Below are 6,000 nucleotides of genomic sequence, written 5' to 3'. Positions count from 1 at the left end.
AATACCTACATCATGATTTCCTTTGGTTTTTCCCTCTAAGAAACCTCATCGTAACTGCATAAAGGAGAGGTAGTACTCGTAATTCGAAAGTGGATCGTGCTTTATACAATGTGTAACAGATATTAACAGTACCTTCTAAGTGAATGTGTCGATGTTGTCTTCTTCATCGCCGTCCTAGAGGACCGGTGACTCTTTCACATCCACAAGTTGAAGTGCAGTTGATGCCCGTCTTACGACCCCCACATCTCGGGCCGCATCCAGTTCTAGTAGTTCAGCGGCAGAAGATGGAACTTAGGACATTGGCCGGTGCTGGCGGGTCGCTAGTCTTGATACCCTATCAGCATTCGATCCCCTCTTCTCATCTAACCCCATCGCTGTGGAGGGTAAATCCGGCTATGCGGATCGAGTTGGCTAGTACGGTCATGTGTATAATCCACATATTCAATTTTGGTGGATCAAAAACTTAAAAACGGTGGGTTTTTTAAGACAGTGTATAGAATCAAAGTTGTAGCAAATTTAATGAGCTTGTATTTATGAAACCAATTTTTTTCTAGGACGCACCGTTTTCGAATTGTAAGAAAAAACTATAACATGTGACCAACAAAACCACGGTCTCCCCCCTCGCCCCTCTAGCACACGCGGTAGTCGGGGGGACTATATTATATGTTGATCAGAGAACCTTCTGCTACACATTTCCGAAGGAATTAGTAATACATGATTTAGTTCCCCTATTTGCCATTTTTTGATCTATTCTTACTGGACTATATAGCAGGTACGCATTTGAAAAGAAACATTTTACCTGATTATTTGATCTGTATTGTGATAATCCACCCTTATGGTTAGGCAACACACCTTTACATCTGAAACAAAAATACGATATACTCTGTATATAACCAATCGACTGTTTTGCGCAGATGCCGAAGACTAGGGGATTTTCATAACGAAGCTAGGGGAAAAAAGAACGTGGCGGAAGGAATGAGATGGCGACGGGGTCGATGGAGGGCTTCTCGCTTTCCTGGGGTTTTCTTCTTGATTATTTAGTTTGGTGTGTTTTGAAGGTGTATTTACAGGTAGTAACCATTTTATTCTTTCATGTACTATCATTTTATTTCTTGTCACAATTTGATATTATTAACACAAGATTTACCTACACTTTGCTGATTTTGCATAAAATGCCGATATGTAAATATGGCGTACTCCATGCTTTTGTTTTTCTTAATCATGTTTATTGTTTGTTATACTGTGAAGGGGTGCGTTCAGAAATTACGCTCGGAGGACGGAGTGAAAAGAGCGTATACATTTTACTCCATTGGCGTTCAGAAAAAGAAAATAAACGCCCTTTTTACTCTACTTGATGCGTTCAGAAATTGATACAGGAGTAGTTAGAGCAACGCTCTAACTATACCTGAAAAAAGTGAGTACAAAAGGGTAATTCTGTCATTTGTATAATCTAATATAAATGTATGTTAGTTTGAGGTTAGGTCGCTTGACTGCATTTGTGAACAAGGAAAGCAATTTTTTACTGTAAATCTTAAGATGGATGATGGAAGTGAAGTAAATTAATAAAAATGTTAATAATAGACTTTTTAATGTATTTCATTCGTTTCATTAGGTATAAGTGCAATATAAATGTGGCCTGTGTGGTTGGGCAATCGATGCATATTGTGAAATTTATGTGGAGCACCAGTGTTTTTCTAATTATAACCCGGTAAACCAACAACCTGGTGGTGGATGAAAACTTTTTTATTCGTGGCGCTGCAGTTCTTGTGCGTAAGCTATACGAAAAGGGGGGTTCTCTTATTTGATGTTTCTATGTAGATAGATAGATAGATAGAACTTTATTGCTCTTGAAGTACAAAGTATACTTATAGCAACTGAGTGTATGAGTGGTTCACCCTGTCTCCGTGGAGTAGGTAGGTACCTAATACAGTTCGAGCGTCACACTGAACTGGTTCTAATGATGTGGATTGTAAAATAACGATTTGTAGTTATTATATAGTCCATCCGCTATTTTATTACTATTCCGACATGTAATTAGCCCCACTAAATGCAGCGTTAACTTTTTTTTACTTCACGTCGTCGATTTAATATAAATAATTTCTCAAACAAACTGCAACGCGTTATTGTTGACGTGCAGAATAAGAATGAACAAAGTAACCGCAACGGTTAAGCGATTCTAGCTCGTATCGCTTACGTTAAAGAATGTTTATTGAAGTGAATTTCACTTGCATGGCATGGCATCAAGTAGGCGTAAACAACATTGCTGTAAACAAAAAGTGGATGCAAGCGAAATTCAGTTCAATTAATATTATTTGACGTAAGCAATACGATCTAGAATCGATTAACCGTTTCGGAACCGTACTTCCGTTCATTCTTATTCTGCACGTCAACAATAGCGCGTTGCAGTTTGTTTAAGAGAATTAATTATATTAAATCGACGACGTGAAGTAAAAAAAGTTAACGCTGCATTCAGTGGGGTTAATTACATATCGGAACAGTAATAACAAATGGACTATACATAAAAAACGGTTATATTACGCGTAACTTACAAGAGGTCGGTTTTTTTATGAAATTTATGGCTTTTATGAAATTTACGTAACTTACGTTTTTTATTTAAAAAACCGCAATTTTTGTCAGGTTACATAAATGTAATACCTATTTGATACATTTTGATCGGTACTACCACAGACCATCAACGGTACTACCAACGTAAACGATTCACGAAAACATAAATTACTGGTAATTTTACTGTAAAATTACGCTTTTTTTTTAAATGGTAAGTTACATAAATTACATAAAATACCATAAAAAACATAAACAATTGGTAATTTTACACGTAATATTACGCACTTAAAAAAACGTGCCATTTTACTGATTCATAGTGTGGCATTACAAAGACGAAGCTGAGCTGTTATATAGTGAGGCATCAACTAAGACTACGTAAGCTCCCGCGAATCATGTAGATATTCGCCTGTACCGAACAAATGCAGCCCGCTTCCGTCGATACCGCCACGAGACCTGGTGCTACGCTAATCGTGTAGTTATTCGTCTGCAACCAGCAACTCTGATTTGTGCTTTCAGAATGTTTTCAAAATAAAATAACGGAGGAAATAATATTAAAAGTTAAATAAGTAACTAAAATTTTTTTTGCCAAACTTAATTAATTCTAATTAGGAATTAGTTGCGGCTCCGTTAACTTAGCACCACCATTTCAAATTTCTGACTAAAGACAGATTGCGCTAGAATCTCTATGGCTAGCGCCAGCTAGCGCCACTTTGAGTTCAGCTAGCGCCATTATAGATTTTGCAGAAAAGCCCTTGACTTTCGGGGGGGTGCTATGTTAACGCTAGCACCACCATTGCGTCCGATCACTTCCAAAAGCAAGCGCTGTGTTCGTCAGACCTAGCGCCAGCTAGCGCCACAAATTGTAAAGCTAGCGCCACCCCCCAATAGTGAGGGTAGCAATTTTTCCTAGCACCACCATTTTGTCTTTTTATGTAAAATTTTGACGTTTTGTGTTCTGCTGACCTAGCGCCAGCTAGCGCCACTTTGAGTTCAACTCGTGCCATTATAGGTTTTGCAAAAAAGCCTTTGACTTTCGGGGGGTGCTATATTAACGCTAGCACCACCATTGCGTACGATCATTTCCAAAAGCAAGCGCTGTGTTCGTCAGACCTAGCGCCACCCCCCAATAGGGTGAGGGGCAATTTTTCCTAGCACCACCATTTTGTCTTTTCGGGTAAAATTTTTACGTTTGGTGCTCTGCTGACCTAGCGCCGGCTAGCGCCACTTATTTTAGAGCTAGTTTTATAATTTTGCGGTGTCTGTCCGTTAGCACGATATCTCGATAACGAATTGACAGATTACGATGAAATGGATGGATTCTTTATCAAATTTGTAGATCGGAGTTGGTGAATTGGCAATATAGCCCAAAAAATAAGGAAGGTTCTTTTGACGTCTCTGTGAGTTATGAACCGAATTGTATGAAATTCAATATGCGTATAGCTTTAGCCATATAAAACGCAATTTCAAAAGTTGAGCCTAATCGATCAACATTCACAGTGCCCTTTTCGCATCTCGACCATTTACAAACTGGAATGAAAACTTTCTTATTTATGGAAGCATTTAAAAGAAATTTGATACATAGCAACTTGGAATAAAAGCAAATTTAACGCCAGTTTCAAAATTTGGTTTTGTGCATGATGTGCGGTGCCAATTTTCTTATTTATGGAAGCAATTAAATGAAATTTCATACATATACACTTTAAATAAAAGCAAAACTACCACCAAGTTCAAAATTTGGTTTTGCACATGCTGTAGCCAGGAGCTCGTTTTCTATATTTATTTACACGTCGATGCGAAAAGGGCACTGTGACTGTTGATAGATTAGACACAACTTTTGGAATTGCGTGTTATATAGCTACATATACGCATATTGAATTTCATGCAATTCGGTTCAAAACTCACGCAGATGTCAAAAGGGCCTTCCTTATTTTTTGCGCTATATTGCCAATTCACGAACTTCGATCTACAAATTTGATAAAGAATCCAACTACAACATTTCATCGTAATCGATCCATTCGTTATCGGGATATTGTGGTAACGGACAGACGGACAGACACCGCATCTGGGATGGTCAAACTCTTCACCATTTTTAAACCCGAATGTGCAAATCTGTCCCTCTTAGGATCGGAAATAATAAACAAATTATTTTAATTTGAAATCCTTTACTTTTTGGATTGATCATTCTGTTTAAAGTACAAAAGTTCCAATAAAAATACTAAAATTTGTATGTAAAGTAGCAAGATTGTAAATATGAACATCCCTTCATTTCAAAGTAAACAGACGGTGAGGTATGCAGGTACAAACTTACTTAAACCCTTTATGAATGCGCAAAAGTTGTAAATTATTTGTCACATCAAGGGTTTACAGGCGCGTCAATTGTGTAAAGTTTTGTATATCTGTATTGTTAAAAACAACACTTTAGATAGTAGTCGACGCGACGTACATAGGTATATAATTTATCGGGAGCAAATATACAAGAGCTTGATTTTTAATCGGATAATTTTATTCTTACACGAAAGTTTTGTTGCCACTGAAAAAACTCGAGACCAAAAGTGTGATAAAATCGCGACAGTTTTAGCTGGAGCGATTTTATTAATATTATCCTTTTCGAGAGTTTTTTCCAGGAGGCAACAAAATTTGAGTGAATTAAAAATAAAATTATCCTGACTTAAAATCAAGATCGAGTGTATTTTAGGAAGATTAATAAAAGACAGTAAATTTTACAACCACTACATATTTTACGCATTCCTACACGCATTTTTATCGCTGGTTAAAAGCTACGTGGCGTTTAATCACATTAAAAATCATCTGATTGGTTAGAATTTGAAACAATCACCAAGCTGATTGGTCGTATATTAATGGAGTGTATTAATCATATAAAATACATATGCCTTATGGTTATTATTTGCACATTACACATAAGTATATAAGAATCTGCTTCTTTGTTTTTTAGCAGAATTAACAAATAAATATGCTGGTTGATGTGAATACTTTCAAAAATATTCTAACGCTACCAAAGATATTCGAATACTATAAAAAGTATTTGAACACTTGTCACTCAAATACATTAAAAATTTAAAATAGTATACTAGATAAAAGCCTTAATAATACTTAAAAAATGTGAAGTTATACTTTGTATAGAGGCAACATGGAAGAACAGCGTTTTATGCATTGAATGTAGTCCCTTTCCCTGAGCGGAGGTTAGCTTTTTTTATATTTCTATTGTTATATACAAATTTAAGTAAAAGCGTATTATTGTTATTATATTATTATATAGGAGGTACCAGGACCTGTCTTATATCAGTTATACCCTTAAGAATACGTGTACCAGTTTTCAAAGCGATCGTACGTCGTGCACATGATACGTACACCTTTCTGAAATTAATTCTAGCGATTTTGAAACAGATCCTTTTTTGTCCGTCCGTCTGTCCGTGT

Source organism: Photinus pyralis, unplaced genomic scaffold (genome assembly GCF_008802855.1).
Source record: "Photinus pyralis isolate 1611_PpyrPB1 unplaced genomic scaffold, Ppyr1.3 Ppyr1.4_LG4, whole genome shotgun sequence".
In the NCBI taxonomy this organism is placed as follows: Eukaryota; Metazoa; Arthropoda; class Insecta; order Coleoptera; family Lampyridae; genus Photinus; species Photinus pyralis.
This window is presented reverse-complemented; position numbering follows the sequence as displayed.